The sequence below is a fragment of the Mustela erminea genome, chromosome 7 (assembly GCF_009829155.1).
Source record: "Mustela erminea isolate mMusErm1 chromosome 7, mMusErm1.Pri, whole genome shotgun sequence".
Classification (NCBI taxonomy): domain Eukaryota; kingdom Metazoa; phylum Chordata; class Mammalia; order Carnivora; family Mustelidae; genus Mustela; species Mustela erminea.
The window spans coordinates 91,153,104-91,171,670 of NC_045620.1; the positions used below are offsets into that span (position 1 = coordinate 91,153,104).

An 18,567-nucleotide genomic window follows, 5' to 3' on the forward strand; every position below is an offset into this window, starting at 1 on the left:
CACTTATTCATTCAGTTAACTCTTTATTGAGGAATTAGTGTATCATCCCCTTCAAGAAATTATTGCAGAAAAATGGGATGCATGTGACAGGGGCATGGACAGAATGGTTTGAGATCACACAATGAGGCAGCAGATAGTTATCTAGTTGAGAATTTCAAAGGATGGGGCAACCGGGTGCCACAGCTGGTTAAGCATCTGACTCTTGATTTCGGCTCAGGTCGTGATCTCAGGGTCGTAAGACTGAGCCACGTGTCGGGCTCCACAGTCAGTGAGGAGTCTGCTTGTCCCTCTCCCTTTACTCCTCCCCCTGCTCTCCTATGTGCTCTCTCTTTCGTCAATCAATCAATCAATCAATCAAATCTTAAATGAGTAAAAAAGAAAAAAAGAAGAAGAAAATTTCAGGGGAGGCTTCCCTTGAGGAAGCAACATTTCATTCAAGACAGAGGTTGAGTAAAAGTTAACCGAGAGGAAAGGACAGGTTGAGTGGGAAGAATGTTCTAGGGAAAAGGCCAGAAAGAGAGAGAGGATTGGGGGAGAGAGAGGATCCAGGGAACTCTGAAGTCCATGATGGCTGGAGCATGAGGAGTAAGAGAAGCTAGAAAGGAAGGAGAAGTGAAGCCAGGCTGCTGTGAGGGGCAAGGGCATGAAGGACATGTCATGAAGGGGTCATGAAGGACATTTTAAAGCATGTTTAGGCATCTGGACTGTATCCTTAGGGTGGCAATAAGATGTCTTTGAAGAGGTTTGGCTGTGTAGGACATACAGTTTTTAATTTAGGAAGACCAGTCTGTCTACTGTATGGAAGGTGACCTGGAGGGGAGATCAGGTAGGGTACTGCAGCAAATCAGGTGAAAGGAGGTCCTGAGACCTGAGCCCTGGTGGTAGTAACAGGAAAGGAGACGCTTTCAGAGTCAACAGCCAGTTGGGAGCTAGTATATACTAGACAGTAGAGGAAGGAATCAGGTTGATTCTCAGATTCTGGATTGGACATTGGGATAGTCATTTATTTAGGTGGAGAACCAGCAGGAAAAGTAGAGTCCTCCAAACAAACACGTTGTGTTGGAGCTACGATTTACATAGAGTAACAGGAGCAAATCTTAAGTGTATAGTTTGATGGCTTTTTACCCAAATCAAGATAAAGAACATTTACATCCCCCAGAAAGTTCCCTTATGCCCAAATCTAGTCAATAGATACCGCTATTTTGAAATAACTACTTTTCTTTTTTAATTAATTAATTAGGGAGTGAGGAGGGGGAGAGGGAGAAGGTGAGAAAGAATCCTAAGCAGACTCCACAATGAGCAGGAAGACCCATGCGGGGTTCGAACTCATAACTCTGAGATCATGACGTGAGCTGAAACCAAGAGTAGGACACTCAATCAACTGAGCCACCCAGATGTCCCAAGTTAACCACTTTTTTCAGTGTTATCCCTATTGAATAGTTTTTGCCTGTTTTTGACCTTCACATACATGGAATAATTCAGTATGTACTTTTCATGTCTGGCTTCTTTGGCTCAAGACAAAGTCTGTAAGTTTATTCACTCCGTATTTTGCATGTATCAGTAGTTTATTCTTTTTTTTAACCACCAATTAATATTCCATTGTTTGAATATACATAGTTTATTTATCTATTCTCCTAGTGGTAGAAGTAGGCTTTTTTCATGTTGTTGTTTGCATTTATGTTTGTGTTTTTTTGTTGTTGTTTGTTTTGATAAAGCCAAAAGAAAAATGATTTAGAGGCACCTGGGTGTTGCATTTAAGCATCTCTTGGTTTCGGCTCAGGTCATGATCTCAGGGTTGTGAGATCCAGCCCCACGTCAGGCTCCGTGCTCAGTGCAGAGTCTGCTTAAGCTTCTATTCTCCCTCTGCCCCTTCCCCCCAACTCTCTCTCTCTAAGATAAATAAATAAACATTTTAAAAAAAGAAGAGAAAATGACTTAGAAATGAATGATAATGAAAAGATATAACAGTTATAAACCCCTACGACTTACTACATAGTTTTAAAATATACAGAGTATGAATAAGAACTCTCATTTACTTAAGAAAAAAACTTTAAATGATTTAGCAATAAGCTGAAAACTGTACAAGATGAAAAAGAAGAAAACTGTAACATTTTCCTGAAGAACATTAAAAAATACGACTAAGTGAGGAGATGTTTTCTTAGATGGAAAGCCTCAATATTATAAATAAGTCAATGTTTCAGTGTCCGTGGGTTCTCTTGAAGCAGACATTAAGATGGAGTCGGGGGGGGGGGGCGCCTGGGTGGCTCAGTGGGTTAAAGCCTCTGCCTTCGGCTCAGGTCATGATCCCAGGGTCCTGGGATCGAGCCCTGCATCGGGCTCTCTGTTCAGCGGAGAGCCTGCTTCCTCCTCTCTCTCTGCCTGTCTCTCTGCCTCCTTGTGATCTCTGTCAAATAAATAAATAAAATCTTAAAAAAAAAAAAAGATGGAGTCAGGGGTACAGGGGCTTCTTTGGGAGTGCTACATGTGAGAGATAAAAGCAAGAATGGACAAGAGAGCCTCAGCCTGCATTGCACATCTGATAAATTCTCAGGCAACCCAGTGATGAATTTCAGAGCAACAATTGCCCATTAGAAAAATCTTGCACTGAGAAGAAATGGCCTGTCCCATAGCAGCCCTTCTGTACTCAGTCCTGGTGAGGGCTTTTCTGGAAAACACATGGGCTTGGCTTGAAAGCTGAGATGAGCCTGAAAGGTGCTAACAGCTGGAGACTCTGCTCTAACTGCACGCTTTGGGGGTGCCTGGGTGACTCAGTCAGTTAAGCGTCTGCCTTCAGCTCAGGTCATGATCCCAGGATCCTGGGATCGAGCCCTGCACTGGGCTCCCTGCTTGGCGGGAAGCCTGCTTCTCCCTCTTCCACTCCCCCAGCTTGTGTTCCCTCTCTCGCTGTGTCTCTCTCTGTCAAAATAAATAAATAAAATCTTAAAAAACAAAACAAAACAAAACTGCACGCCTTGCAGCTGGAGGGCACATCCTTTCTTTTTTTTTTTAGATTTATTTATTTATTTATTTGACAGAGAGAGAGATCACAAGTAGGCAGAGAGAGAGAAAGCAGGCTTCCTGCTGAGCAGAGAGCCCGATGCGGGACTTGATCCCAGGACCCTGAGATCATGACCTGAGCCAAAGGCAGCGACTTAACCCACTGAGCCACCCAGGCACCCGGGCACATCCTTTCTTGAAGGCGGTTCTACAGATGCTACTCAGTTCTCTCCAATATTAATTTATAAATTTAATGCAATTCCAGGGACGCCTGGGTGGCTCAGTCGGTTAAGCTGTTGCCTTTGGCTCAGGTCATGATCCCAGGGTCCTGGGATGAGGTCCCGCACTGGGGGCTCCTTGCTCGGTGGGGAGCCTGCTTCTCTCTCTGCCTCTGCCCGCCACTCTGCCTGCTTGTGTTTAAAAAAATCTTTTTAAAAAACTTTAATGCAACTCCAATAAAAATGCACCAGATTATGTACAAGGAAAAGTGTAAAGAAAGAAATAGATTGATTATGAGAAATCATAATGGAGTTTATAAACAATTCTTGATGCAAAGTCAAGAAAATAAAAATCAATTTTTAAAAATATATCAGCAACAGGGAGTCAGAAAATGAAATGTAAAAGAAAAAGAAAACAAAGCAGAATTTAAAAAATTCTATCATTTTGGGGCACCAGTCAGTCAGTTAAGCGATGACTCTTGATTTTGGCTCAGGTTATGATATTAAGGTCGCGAGAACCAGCCCTGCATCAGGCTTTGTACTCAGTGGGGAGTCTGCTTGGGATTTCCTCCCTCTCCCTCCTCCACCCTACCCCTTCTCCTGCTCACAAGCATGTTTGCATGCTTTCTCTCTCTCAGATAAATAAATAAAATCTTTTTTAAAAAAGATTGGCAATTTTATCTATGTGAAAATTTTAATTTGTTTTAAAAGATTTTATTTATTCATTTATTTGACAGAGAGAGCAAGTGAGCACAAGCAGAGGGAGCAGCAGAGGGAGAGGGAGAAGGAGAAGCAGACTCCTCACTGAGCAGGACTCCAGGATCATGACCTGTGCTGAAGGCAAGCTCTTAACTGACTCAGCCACCCAGGGTACCCCTTAATGTTGTTTTGACGAAAGCTATAATAAAATTTAACACCCAGTACAGTTTAGGAGAGAAAAAAATCTGTCTACATATGATAGACATGGCTTAATATTGAAAGAGTATCTACAAATAACTCAAAGAGAAAAACAAATCAATAGAAAAATAACCAGAAGTTACGACAGGCAACTGTCATAAAGAAGGAAAAATACAAATGATAAAGAGATAAAAAGATGTTTGACCTCATTGGTAATAAAAATCAATGCAGGGGCGCCTGGGTGGCTCAGTGGGTTAGGCCTCTGCCTTCGGCTCAGGTCGTGATCCCAGGGTCCTGGGATCGAGCCCCACGTCGGGCTCTCTGCTCGGCAGGGAGCCTGCTTTCCTCTCTCTCTCTGCCTGCCTCTCTGCCTACTTGTGATCTCTCTCTCTGTCAAATAAATAAATAAAATCTTTTAAAAAAATCAATACAGATCAAACAACAAGGTGTAAGAGATAAAGAGTTTTATCCTTCAGGTAAGTAGAAGTTTTAAATAGAATTTTTTTTTTTTTTTTTTTTTTTTTTTTTTTAAAGATTTTATTTATTTATTTGACAGAGAGAGATCACAGGTAGGAAGAGAGGCAGGCAGAGAGAGAGAGGAGGAAGCAGGCTCCCTGCTGAGCAGAGAGCCCGATGCGGGACTCGATCCCAGGACCCTGAGATCATGACCTGAGCCGAAGGCAGCGGCTTAACCCACTGAGCCACCCAGGCGCCCCTAAATAGAAGTTTAGTAATATTCTACCAATACCACTGGTGACAAAAAAAAAAAAAAAAAGAACGAGGTGTATCTAAATGGAGTTGTTTATGATAATGCTTATTATTTTTTTTTTAATATTTTATTTATTTACTTGAGAGAGAGACAGTGAGAGAGAGCATGAACGAGGAGAAGGTCAGAGAGAGAAGCAGACTCCCCATGGAGCTGGGAGCCCGATGCGGGACTCGATCCCGGGACTCCAGGATCATGACCTGAGCCGAAGGCAGTCGTCCAACCAACTGAGCCACCCAGGCGTCCCTTGATAATGCTTATTATTATACATTTTATTTTGTCATACTGTTAGGTTTAAAAGTGACACAGAACAATAAATGTAAAATTATCCCATTTTTGGAAAAACAATTATATTTACGTGTACTTGTGTGTGTAGATGAAGACCTTGGAGGATATACATTAAACAGTTGAGTGTTTAACTCTGGAGAAGTGTATATGGAGGCATTTCTGTATTTCATCTTATATAACCTCTTGTCTGAATTTGTAAGCAATAAGAATGCATTTAAACATAAAGAAAAACAATAGGAATTCCCTTTGATTCAACAGCTACACTTCCAGAATCTATTCCAAAAAAACTACCCATACCTTAGCTCTGAATGAAGATTCTTTATAGCGTTGATTATAATAGAAAAACATTTGAGGGGCGCCTGGGTGGCTCAGTGGGTTGAGCCGCTGCCTTCGGCTCGGGTCATGATCTCAGGGTCCTGGGATCGAGTCCTGCATCGGGCTCTCTGCTCGGCAGGGAGCCTGCTTCCTCCTCTCTCTCTCTGCCTGCCTCTCTGCCTACTTGTGATCTCTCTCTGTCAAATAAATAAATAAAATCTTTAAAAAAAAAGAAAGAAAAACATTTGAAACAAATTATATGTCAATCAGGAGAAGATTAGTGAAATAATTACAGTAATTCCTACCATAAAAAAAACTTGTAGCTGTTAAAAATGAGGTGGTATATCTCATATATATACTGTTACATATATTACATATCTCACATATACTGTTAGGTGATTTGATACATTATAACATAATAAAAATTGCAGAACAGTATAGATGTCCAGCCCATTACATTTTTGTAAGTATAAAAATACTGATGTTATGGGATGCCTAGGTGGCTCAGCCAGGTAAGTGGCTGCCTTTGGCTCAGGTCATGCTCCTGGGATCGAGTCCCACATCAGGCTCCTTGCTCAGCGGGGAGCCTGCTCCCTCTTCCTGCCACTCCCCCTGCTTGTGCTCAGTCTCTCTCTGATTTAAAAATAAATAAAATAATTTAAAAAAAAAACAAAAAACAAAAAAAAACAAACATATTGATGTTATTTACTAGGAAAGGCCAGCTGGGTCCTGCAGGGGCATCTGGGTGCAGAAGGCTCTGATCTCCCCTGCGTGGAGAATGCACGCTCCTCAGTGTGATCATTATTTGAATCCATTAACTCTGCTAGCCAATATAAAAACAAATCATGGAGAGCCAGGTAATAAAGATAGAGAAGAGAAGAAAAAGAGATGAAAATGAAATAAAAGGTTTAGAAAGATAAACGTTGATGTCATCAGCTGGGCAGGTGGTCCATGGGGCTGCTTTGGGCTGATTCCTCAGTCTCTACTTCCCCTTGTTTCCAAGCGCTTCCCTGTACTGCAGAGGCTATGAAGCCAAAAACTACAGTTCTGAGACTCCTTTGCAGCTAGAATTCAGAATGCAGATTAGGCAGTGCCAAGTAGCGTTGTGGTATTTGAAAGGCGGGCGTGGGGCAGGAGTCCTCTTCCTGACGCTTTGGGTGTTTCTCTGCTGCCAAGTCATGTCAAGGAGACACAAGGTTTTCTGGCAACAGTGCTCCCGGGACCACTCCCTCCCTGGCTTCTCGGGTGTTGAAAGGGGGTTGTGTTGGTCAGTAGGCCGTTTCTAGTTTCTTCCTGGATTCCATCTATTGGAGTGTGCTTTGAAGCTCAATAATTTACATTCTGAGGTTCATTCCAGCCCTTCCCAACATTTTGTAAGTACCCAATATCCTCTAATAAGCCTCTTCCTGTTTAAAATACCTAAGGTCATTTCTATTTCTTTGTTTCGGTTATTTTACTGCTACATGACAAACCACCCAAAATTTGGTGGTTTAAAATGGCAACAATCATTTATTTGGCTCACAAATCTGTGATTCTGTCTGGACTGGGCAGAGAAAGCTCATCTCTGTTCCACACCTTACAAATTGGAGGCCCTCTCCTGAAGGCTGGACGTCTGCGTCCTGGAGGGTGAATGGATGCTGGCTGTTAGCTGAGCTGCTTGCCTTCCCAGCCATGTGGGCCTCTCGCCACTGCAGAGTGGCTGCATTCCGAGGTAGAGGTCGTGCCTGTGTGTGTGGGATCATCTTTATTACTTACCTCCAGGAGTCCCATAACATGGCTTCTACCATACTACGATAGACAGTCACAAAGACTCACCCAGGTTCAAGGCAACCGGACTTAGATGCCTCCTCTTGAGGGAAGAGCGGCAAAGTTCTGGAAGAGCATGTGGGATGAAAATATTGTGGCCTTTTTTAGGAAGTACAATCTGCCACATTCCTGCTCTGAAACATAATTGATACAGTTAATAATAGCTTTTTTAAAAAAGCCTTAAGAATAAAACATTGAGCTAAAACTAAATGCAATAGAAAGTATTAAATCTGTAAATATCTAAACAAGCAATGTTTTAAGGGAATATATAAAAAAATAAAGAAAAGGCAGTAAAAATTCAAAAGTGTGACTAGAAAAGCCACAATATAGAAGCAAACAATTTTCTAAAGAATGAAGTTTAATACCTGGGATGTGAAGGTAAGGGGAAGTAATAGAAGGTAGAATGAGAAGACTGAAAATTAGAAAAAGGAGCAATAAAATAAGGAAAAGGATAGAAAAAGAAGAATTAAAATAGCCCACATCAAGACAGCAAAATATGTTTAAATAGCACCGACACAAAAGCCTATTACATTAAATATATCTTTGTTAAAATGAGGAGAAAAAAAATAGTGACTGGAGGAGAGTGCAAGGAGGGTTCTGGCCCTCGCCAGAAGGAGTCTCTCTTCAAAGTCCCTGTGCAACCAGAATTAGCTTCCAGGGCTGGCGCTGGTAATCAGGCCACATGCCGGCTTTGGAGGTCTAATCTCTTTGGCCAATCTCTGTCTCTCTCTCTGTCTCTCTCTCAGTAGGTCTCTCTTAATGATCTTCTCCATGCTAATTTCAGACTTCTGTCAAAGCAAATCTTTTTGGACTTGGCTGCCTATATCCAGGTCTTTTCCCAGCTCTTGTGGCCATCACAACTGGGTCATCAACCTGGAGAGGCGACCACAGAGCCCCGCTGAGGTACTTCTTATGGAAGCCATTTTGCTGACATGCAGCTTAGAGTAGGAAGTCGCCTGGAAATTGATGTGGGCAAATTTTCGTGAAGACCCAGGAGCCCACTATGTATCTTCATAAATGCATCCTGTCAGTGTATGGATTCATTAAGTGATCTTGTTTAATCTACCAGTTGTCTTATGATTGCTTTGTTTTAATGACAATGATTAAGAGGAGAGCCAGTCATCATCCCAAGCACACATTTTCCATTTCCAAATGGGATAATCTGGGCGAATTCATTTCCCAGGATTACGGTGCCTTTGTGCTGTCCTTTCCACTCTGCTGTCTCGCTCTCTCCACTGGGTGGCTCTTCTTTTTGCCACCGAAGCCCCCCACCCCCACCCCCGTGGAAGACCCAGGTTTTGTCCAGGGCAGTTTGGGGAGCACAGGTGAGCAGAATTTACCCAGCTACTGGGCGCCAGCAGCAGATCCTCCCAAACAGCCCCACACAGAGCGGGAGCTGAGTTGGGGGTGGAGGTGTGAGAGGTGAGCCTGGCAGGCTTCAATTACGTTGCTAAGTTCTGAGTTGCTCGTTTCCTGAACGGCTGTGTCAGCTCACCCTGGAAACAGTCATTTCCCTGGCAGCTCCATATTTAGGCTGCGGGCTGCCTGCTGCTGGCACCTTTGCCTCGGAGCTCCTGAGCTGCCTGGTGGCTCAGCGGCCTTCGAGAAGAGCCTCATGTCTCTTGTGTTATCAGGGGCTGAGCCTTTCTCCTGAGCAGCAGGAGTGTCAAGACTCAAAAAAAAAAAAAAAAAAAAAGGAGTGTCAAGACTCTCTTCTTTGGGGTGTCCATTTTGGGGGAGGGGCTGGAGGCAATAGGAAGGTGGGTGGGGAAAAAGAAGCACTGAAACCTGTGATTGAAATTATTTCCTCTCCCCATAGCTTAGAGAATTAAAGAATGGTGGGAATGCTGGGGTCCAGAATGATTGTTCAATGGGGAGATAAGGACCCTGCTCGCTCCTGGTCCCCTACAGTGCCCCTCATGACCAAGGGCACCTGCTTTCCAATGGCTGACCTCCTTCACCACCACCCCGACCTGCCACCAGGATGGAGTCTGTGCTGAGGTATGCTTCATCATTGATATAGAACTAAGAAGCCTTAATGGATCTATAGAGAGAGACTGAGCTCCAGCCCACTGGCCTCAGTAGTCCACATTTTGGCCCATTGAATGGATTGGCCCTGAATTGAAATGGAACAGATTTTTGGAAAAAAAAAAAAATCAGTAAGGATAGAGAGGATGGGGTGGGCACTCATGTCCAAGGAGTAGAGAATAATCCTAGCTAACATCGATGACTGCTGACTATGCACTGTTCTTTAAACTTGTCAACTCATTTCTTGCTCATCACAGCTTTAAGAGGTGGGTGATACATTTTGCAGATGAGCAATCTGAGGAACAGGGTTTATGTGTTTTTAATTTTTTTAAAAGATTTTATTTATTTAAGAGAGAGAGGGTGCAGGGGGGAGGGGCAGAGGGAGAGGGAGAGAGAGAGAATCCCAAGCAGATTGCATGCCTAGCGCAGACCCAAAAGTGGGACTAGACCCCATGACCCTGCGACCAGACCTGGAGACCAGACCCAAGCCCAAATCTAAGATCTGTGTCCCGAATGACTGAGCCACCCAGGTGCCAAATGTTTATGTTTTGACGCAAGATTAAGGGACTAAGAAATAGGAGATCTACCCTTCTGCCCCTTGTCCTTGCTCCTTCTCACTCACCGTTTCTGAGCTGTCAAGCATGCATGCCACCTAGCATTGATGTGTCCATTGATGCTCTGCCTGGCTCTTCCTCCAGGTCCCAGCATGAGGCGACACAAAGTCCCAGACTATTCACACCTTCCTTTTCTTACTCGATATTCTTGGCTCACCCCTTTCCCCTGCCATTTTTGAAATCGAAGTCAGATGTTGTGTTTTTGTATGAAATAGCTATTGGCCTACAGGCTTTCCTCCCCGAGGAAACTCCCAACTCCTTGAGGGCAGGCACCGGTCCTTACTCATTGTGTAGTCCTTTCAATGTGGGGCCTGGGGCTCCATGCTCGATGCACAGGGACACAGTGGGGGTCTATCCACACCACCTGCGGTGGGCCCCAGGTTATATCTGAGCCACAGTTTACTCACCACCCATTAAATGTCTTTCACCTTTTTGTTTTCTTTGTTTCTTTTTTCTTTTCATTCTTTCTTTCTCCCTTTCTTCCTTCCTTTCCTTCCTCCCTTCCTTCCTTTCTCCTTTTTTCTTTTTTTCTAAGACATTTATTTATTTGTTTGTTTATTTATTTGAGAGAAAGAGTGAGAGCAAGAGAGATCATAGAGGGAGAGGGAGAAGCAGACTCCCCACTGAGCAGGGAGACTGACCCAGGACCCCAAGATCATGACCTGATCTGAAGGTAGACACTTAACCAACTGAGCAACGCAGATGCCTGTGTCTTTCTTTTGCCTGAACCAAATGAAAGTGACCTTCTTTACCTCTGTATATTTATTTTATTTTATTTTATTTTTTAAATGATTTTATTTATTTGATAGTCAGAGATCACAAGTAGACAGAGAGGAGGAAGCAGGCTCCCTGCTGAGCAGAGAGCCCGATGCTGGGCTCAATCCCTGGACCCTGAGATCATGACCTGAGCCGAAGGCAGAGGCTTTAACCCACTGAGCCACCCAGGCGCCCCACCTCTGTATATTTATTTAATAATTGGTGTTCCAGTCTTTCCTCATCATCCCTAGATGGCAAGCCTATGGAAGACCCAGATTCTGGGTCTAGTCACTTGGATCATCACTTAAACTCATACTATGGCATGTCTATACATGTAAACACTTTGGAAGATTTTAAAGGGCACCTGGCTGGCTTAGTTGGCGGAACATGTGACTCTTGATCTTGGGGTTGTGGCTTTGAGCCCCACGTTGGGTTGTAGAGATAACTTAAAAATAAGATCTTTTAAATAAAGAGAGAGGCTTTATTTTATTTATTTTTAAAAGATTTTATTTATTTATTTATTTGACAGAGAGACAGAGAGAGACAGAGAGAGACAGAGAGCACAAGCAGGCAGAGAGGCAGGCAGAGGCAGAGGGAGAAGCAGGCTCCCCACTGAACAAGGAGCCCAATGCGGGACTTGATCTCAGGACCCTGGGATCATGAAGGCAGAGGCTTTAACCCACTGAGCCACCCAGGCGTCCCCCGAGAGAGATTTTAAAGGGATATTTTCACCAAATGGATTGGCAGAGTTGAAGAAGCTGAAGATCTTCATATTATATTATTATTTTGTTAAGTTAGGAAGTTCTTGCCCCAAACTTACTGAGAACTCCCGGACTTGCAGGGGTGGGGAGAGACATTTATAACCTCCGTATCCCAAACATGATAGGATTATGGCGATATTTACTCTTTTGTGAGTCCAGTATTTTCTAAGCATTTAAAAAAAAATCTGGCTTGGGGCGCCTGGGTGGCTCAGTGGGTTAAGCCGCTGCCTTCGGCTCAGGTCATGATCTCAGGGTCCTGGGATCGAGTCCCGCATCGGGCTCTCTGCTCAGCAGGGAGCCTGCTTCCCTCTCTCTCTCTTTCTGTCTGCCTCTCCATCTACTTGTGATTTCTCTCTGTCAAATAAATAAATAAATAAAATCTTTAAAAAAAGAAAAAAAAATCTGGCTTAAACGATAGGAACTTTGGGGAGCTGCTGAGGACTCTTCCGCCCCACCCCTCATCCTCATTTTTAACTTACTTTAGTTTAGTTGCTTTTAACAATGTAATAGCACCCACCAACTCACCACTCAGAACAAAACTAGGCCCTTGACAGTAATCCACATCTAATTATGTGGTCCCCCATGTCATCCCTTCATCTTGCCCCACACAAGGTGACTTTCCCTGCTGTACCCAGAGTCAGAAGCCTGTCCTGTTATATCACTTTTGCCTCTGCCCTCCTTGTCACTGATAGGGCAAATCTGCTTTGGCGGGCTTAACATTTTAAAAACATCCTTAAATGGCCTCACTTGGCAGAGACTAAAGCTCAGATTAAATGCTATTTCTTGCAGCATAATTTTCTATGTTTAAGAGGAGCTCAAATATAGCTGAGATATTATTCATCTTGAAGCCATCACCCACCAATTTGGATATAACTTCCTTTGTCACATTCCAGAAATTCTTTCTTCCAGGATAGGATCAGGGCGGCTGACTAAGAGATCCCCACCCCACACTCCCTACCCACCTCCTCTCCAATACTGATTAGTGTTTTTCCCTCGGCCTCTGCCATGGAGCAGAATGGCTGGTGAGTGACATTCTCCTTTGAGGCCCGTAATTTAGAGGCTCCTGCATGGAGTGACACATGGTGCTATTAGTCACTTGTCCCAGTGGAGTTGGTATCTATGTTTCTCAGTTCCAGATAGCAAGAAGAAGTTGGAAGACACTTGCCCAGACTTGGGGATAAAAAGCAATTTGTGCTGTGGAAACCCCTTAGTTCCTCTTCTCCCTTGTTGAGGAGAGGGTCCCTAGAATAAAAATGAGTTGTAAGAGGTGATTTGAATTAGCAGAACAAAGGTCTGTTTTATAAGTGTTTGACTCTATAGAATCTGTAAGATCTGTGGTTATCTGGTTTTCAGGTCCTGTAAGAAGGCTCTAGCTGCCACCAAGACAATGTAGTCTCTAAGCCACTGACCACCAGGGCCTCTGTCAGAAAGGAACCTGGAGTCTGCAGCCTGGGGTAGGGTGAAGACATGGACGGGGTGGGTAGGTGTGAGCAGAAGAGTGAAAAAGAGGAGGAGGGAGCCAGGGGAGGAAGGACTTGGGACGTTTAACCCAAGACTGATTTGGTCTAGAGGAGGAGACCTGGTCCAGGTTGGGCCAGTTGTATTCTGTCTTCTAGGAGGATCTAGAATATCGGTGTCATCCTTGCGCAGGGGCCATGCTAATCTTCTCTGTATCGTTCCAATTTTAGTATATGTGCTGCCGAAGCGAGCACGAGGATCTAGAATATGGAACCAAAAGAGGCACCTGGGTGATTCAGTCGGTTAAGCATCTGCCTTTGTCTTGGGTCATGATCCCAGGATCGTGGGATGAGACCTCAAGTCAGGCTCCCTTCTCAGTGGGGAGTCTGCCTCTCCCTCTGTCCCTCTCCTCTGTTCATCCTCTCTCTTTCTCTCTCTCCCAAGTAAATAAATAAAATCTTTTAATAAATAATAGCTAGATAAATAAATAAAATAAAATATGAAACCAAAAGACACATGGACGGGAGCCCCTAGAATGATGTTCTAGAGGGAAGTGGCTCCTCCAGCCTCAGTCAGGCTTTCAGGCCAACATCTTGACTTTAACTTCATGAGGCTTTTTCGCCAGAGGCAGAACTACCCACTGAAGCTGGATTCCTGACCCTTAAACACTGTAAGAGATAAATGGTGTGGGTTTTTTTGTTTCGTTTCATTTTAAGTTGCTAAGTTTTAGGAATTACTTGTTCTGTAGCAATAAATAACTAACACTATTGTATATACATCTCAGAGACAATGTTTCTGGCAGTAAGTAACAGACTACCTGGCCACAGACATAAATCTTTTTTTTTTTTTAAGAATTTATTTATTTCTTTGACAGCAAGAGAGCGAGAGAGGGAACACAAGCAGGGGGAGTGGGAGAGGGAGAAGCAGGCTTCCCGCTGAGCAGAGAGCCTGATGTGGGGCTCAATCCTGGGACCCTGGGATCATGACCTGAGCTGAAGGCAGATGTTTAGCAACTGAGCCACCCAGGTGCCCCCACAGACATAAATCTTGAGGACATTAATGCTACACTAGTTTCCTAGGGCTGCTCTGAACTAGGTGGCCCAGAACAACAGCAATGTATTGTGTCCCAGCTCTGGAGGCCAGAATCTGAAATCAACCTGTCAGCAGGGCCAGGCTCCCCGTGAAGAAAGTAGGGAAGGACCTGTCCAGGCCTTTCTCCTAGCTTCTGGTAGCCTCAGGCGTTCCTTGGCTTGTAGGTGGCTGTACTCTCCCTGTGTTCTCTTCGTATTGCCTTACCTCTCTGCATGTGTCTGTTTCTATGTCTAGATGTTCCCTTTTTACAAGCACAACAGTCAGATTGGATTAGGGACCACCCTAATGACCTGACAGTCTCCTAAGGCTAAGTATTTGTTCGTGTTTTCCAGATGACAAATTGACTCAGAGAAGTTAAAGGCTTGAAGGTCCCCTGACTGGTGAGTTAGGAGCAGAGCTGAGCAAGAATCCGGGGCACCTCATTTCCAGCCAAGGGCTGTTTACTTAGAAATGGAGAGTGTTCTGGAGGACAAGATAGTGTGGCTCAAAGGGGGAAGCAGAATATGGTAGGAAAGACTCTTGCAGTGGGCCTCAAAGAAGGAGAGAGGGGGTATTTCCCTGCCCTGACTCCTATTCACTGTTGCCCAACCAGAAAATGCCTCTTTTCTTTCAGTTGCACCCTTTTCACTATTAAAGCCCGGCCGTGGCTCATCATAACTGATGTAATCAGAACACAACGGGTAGAAAGTTACATGAAAAACTCCCCTGCTCTGGCCCATCTCAAGAACTCTCTGGGGATGTTTCAAGAGCGTCTGGATTAGTGCTGCCATCCTTTGCGTAGTCCCTGGCAGGGATCACGTACTCTTAAAATGCTCATGGGGGTAGCCAGGTCTGTCTCTCCCACATATCCCCTATTTCAATTTGGGGTGGGATTTTGGTGTCTGAATGATAGTATATGTTCTTCATTTATCTGGAGATTCCCTCAGCTGTATGTAGAAGTGGGAAGCACAGCATCATGTTATTAACAGTGCGCAAGTGGAGGTCACAGGCCAAAGGTAGGTTCTCTCTGGGCTGGAGCACGAGGCTTTGTTCTGAAAGTCCAGGAGGTATTTCCTGTGCTATCTCTTCCTAACTGAGGATAAACAGAGCCCACAGAATCTACACTTCTCTCCCTCCTGCAGGTCCAGGCAGGGAAGATGGAACAGGGTGGTTGACCAGAAAGACTGTTAAACCTGGTCTGTTCTCTGCAGAGAAGCAGGGAGTAAAGGAACAGAACTCCAACTCCCACCTGTTACAAATTACAGTGGCTCTGTCCACCCGTGCCATATGGCTCAGGAATGTCCTAAGCTTTGAGCAACTCCTCCTCTCTCAGAGGGGACCAGTAATGTGGTATTCCCTTCCTTAGGGGCAAAAATGGACATATGAGTAAAGTAGTAGAAATATTCCTGCCTTACCTATAATTGAAGTGTCCCCAACTAGAGTTACACCCTTTGCTTAGGGCACAGTCCTTCCAACAACCTCACTTAGGCAGAACCGATTAGTACCCACTGAGCTAGGGACTGGGAGTCACAGATAACAAAGCTGTGGTCCTGCTTCCAAAGAGCTTACCATCCAGCATGGCAGACCAACCCCCACACAACAGTGGAAATGACATTCTACTGGAATAACAACGACAATAGCTACATGTCCACTGAACAATGGCTATATACAGGTGTGATACCAACCATGGAAGTGCTCTACCCTGGTTAGTCCTCCCAACTGTCAGACTCAGGTAATTTTAGCATTCCCCATTTTCAGAAGAGGGGGCTGAGGCTTAGAAGGGTTCAGTGCCTGGCCCGAGGCCACACTGAGCAAGAGGCAGAGCCTAGAGCTGCTCCGAGTCTGTCTGAAGTCTCCATGTGCGGCCGCTACATTCTCTTCTCGCCATGGAGGACAACATGGGGTGCCAGGGGAGCCCAGACCGCCGAGGTCAGGGCGGGATCACAAAGGAGCTCACACACCACCGCGCCAGTGACTGAGCTCATATTAGGAGCCAGCCAGGTAAATGGGGGAAGAAAGAGGGAGCATTAGTAGGTCAGGTCCTCACAGGACACCTCAGTGGGAGAGGGAGGGAGGGGAGGCTGCTGAAAGGGGCAAGGGGTGCCTGCGAAGGGGAGAGATAAAGGCTGCACCCATGAGGGTATGTGACTGAGTTCATTCACCTCTGGGGTGACATGGAAATATTCGATAATGACCACTATTGAGACTGGTTGACATAAAAATATTTATCTCTGAGGAGCACACAAATGAAAATATCTAAGAGGGGAGGGAGGGGGGAGACATCAGGGCATCAGGAGCCGGAATCTCAACCATCTGGAATCCTACTGAGATTTGGCGGCCCATTCCAGAGTCTCAGGTATCTTGCCAAGATATTTTTTAAAGGAGAAAAAGACAATAATGTTGCCTGCTATAATCATGCTCCAGAAACTCCTCACATTGACATCTACAGATTTCCTGCCAATGGCCCGGAGAGCATGTAATGGACGGATAGCACAGGCAGCTGGGGGTGGGGGAGAAAAGCAACTGAGTGATTGAGCTGTGCCTCCTTGGGTTTTTATTATCATTGCTGCCTTTAGCCATATGCTTTTCAAAGGCACTGACAAGCCTGGACCAGTTTCAAAGGAATTCCTAAACCCAGATTTCAAAATCGTCATTACATCTCCGGATTGTCAGTACTCTGTACAGGAAACACAAATTTATGGAAGTTCCTAAATGTTTTTCCATAAATGTTGATCAACCTCTCCTGTCGTTACATGAGATGCCTGGGATGTTAAAATTGTTGCTAATAAATTACCAATCCTGCTTATTGCCAAGTAATGAAAAGCATTTCTCTTCCTTGGAATAGGATGTCTTACCACTTGAGTGGGTTCCAGAAGCTGCATAAAAAAGGGAATAAGATGGTTTCTTTTTTAGTCTGTTTGCTTGTTCCTTACCACCCCCCACCCCCACTGCCACTTTTTAAAACTGAATATAAACAGATTCAATCTGCTGGGAACGCCGGGTTTTATGTACAGCGTGGACCCTGATTGTGCTGCACCTGTCATCCAAGACTTTGGTCATTCTTTGACACCACTGGCTACCCCATACTGTTGCGACTCTCCGATTCTAGGTCTTTCCCCAGCCTTTCCCTTGGCCTCTTCCACAAAACAACCTTGCTCGATTTCACAAACAGAAAATACTAACCCAGAGGCTGATTAAGTCAGGTGGCTGATGAATCAGGAACAGAGCCTGGGAGCCCCCACAACCAAATGGGGCTCTGGAACTCAGCAGTGTCCCTGACTCCATCTCCATTCCAAAGGACAGCATGCTGCTTTGCAAGAATGATGGCATCATACCAAAGGCTCTGGAAAACTCAAAGCCACAAGCACACAGGGTACTCTGTGAAGTTTCCCCTGAAGGGAGCAGAGCAAAGAGATAATCCTGTGAAATACAGGAGCCTTCCACTTTAGAGAAATTATCGGATGGATGGAGTATGAAAAGATCTGGGGTCCGTTGGGATACTCTATCCAAAATGAAAGGCAAGTTGTTTCACCTTGTGCCTCATCACTAAGAAGAAAGCAGCGTTTCAAGGACATCTTTGAATACTGAGGCAATGTAACATATTTAAGGGTCTGCTCCATACCACTAATTGGAAAACATGAATGCTTCCCAGGAACCAATACACAGTTATGTTCAGCACCTTGAGATAAAAACATGGGACCGTTAAATTTTTTCTTGAGCACATACTGTGTGGCGGGCGTTTTTCTGAGTACTTTAGATGTATTGACTCTTTTAATCCTCACAGGGGTAGTACATAGGTTGTATGCAAAGTGTGCATTTGAACCTGAGCTTGTGGTTCCCAAGTCCATTGTTCTTAATCACCATGCTCTACTGTTTTCATTTTAAGATTGTTAGTTAATCCTGGAGATTGCAATTTCTAGGTGGTGCCCATTCCTCATCTAGTCTATCATCATTCCAGTATTCTTCGACCTATGGAGTGAAGGATGAATTTAACTACCACCTACACACCCGCTTACAATAGTGAGAGGTGGGAATGAGTAAGAGGAAGAACTTTGCCATAACTAGTATTTTAAAGGAAAGTAAAAGGAGAAGGCAATTATCCAATCTTCAAATACCCCAGAAGCAGTACAGAAAGATGCAATTAATTAAGAATATGGTTACCCATACAAATGAATTTTGTGCCGTTTCTTCACTACCACAACTGGGGAAGTATATAAGCTCCATGATTTGGGGATGACTGCAATTACTAATAATTTTTTTTAAAGATTTTATTTATTTATTTGACAGACAGAGATCACAAGTAGGCAGAGAGGCAGGCAGAGAGAGAGGGGGAAGCAGGCTCCCTGCTGAGCAGAGAGCCCGATGTGGGGCCTGATCCCAGGACCCTGGGATCATGACCTGAGCCGAAGGGCAGAGGCTTTAACCCAATGAGCCACCCAGGTGCCCCACTAATAATTTTTAAAACAATATTTTTTCAGCTTTTTCCTTTAGGATCACAACCTCAGATAAAGCGATCCTTGTTCATTGCTCACCCAGTCTTGAGTACTTTTTTTTTTTTTTTAAAGATTTTATTTATTTGACAGACAGAGATC

The 18,567-nt window shown here is 44.4% G+C and overlaps 1 non-coding gene across 1 annotated transcript; it reads right to left on the bottom strand.

The window, feature by feature from the left end:
- Positions 1-13,051: 13,051 nt before the first annotated feature.
- On the bottom strand, positions 13,052-13,158 carry LOC116596634. Its single transcript, XR_004288222.1, has one exon. It is a non-coding gene; the product is annotated as a U6 spliceosomal RNA (small nuclear RNA).
- Positions 13,159-18,567: the final 5,409 nt, after the last annotated feature.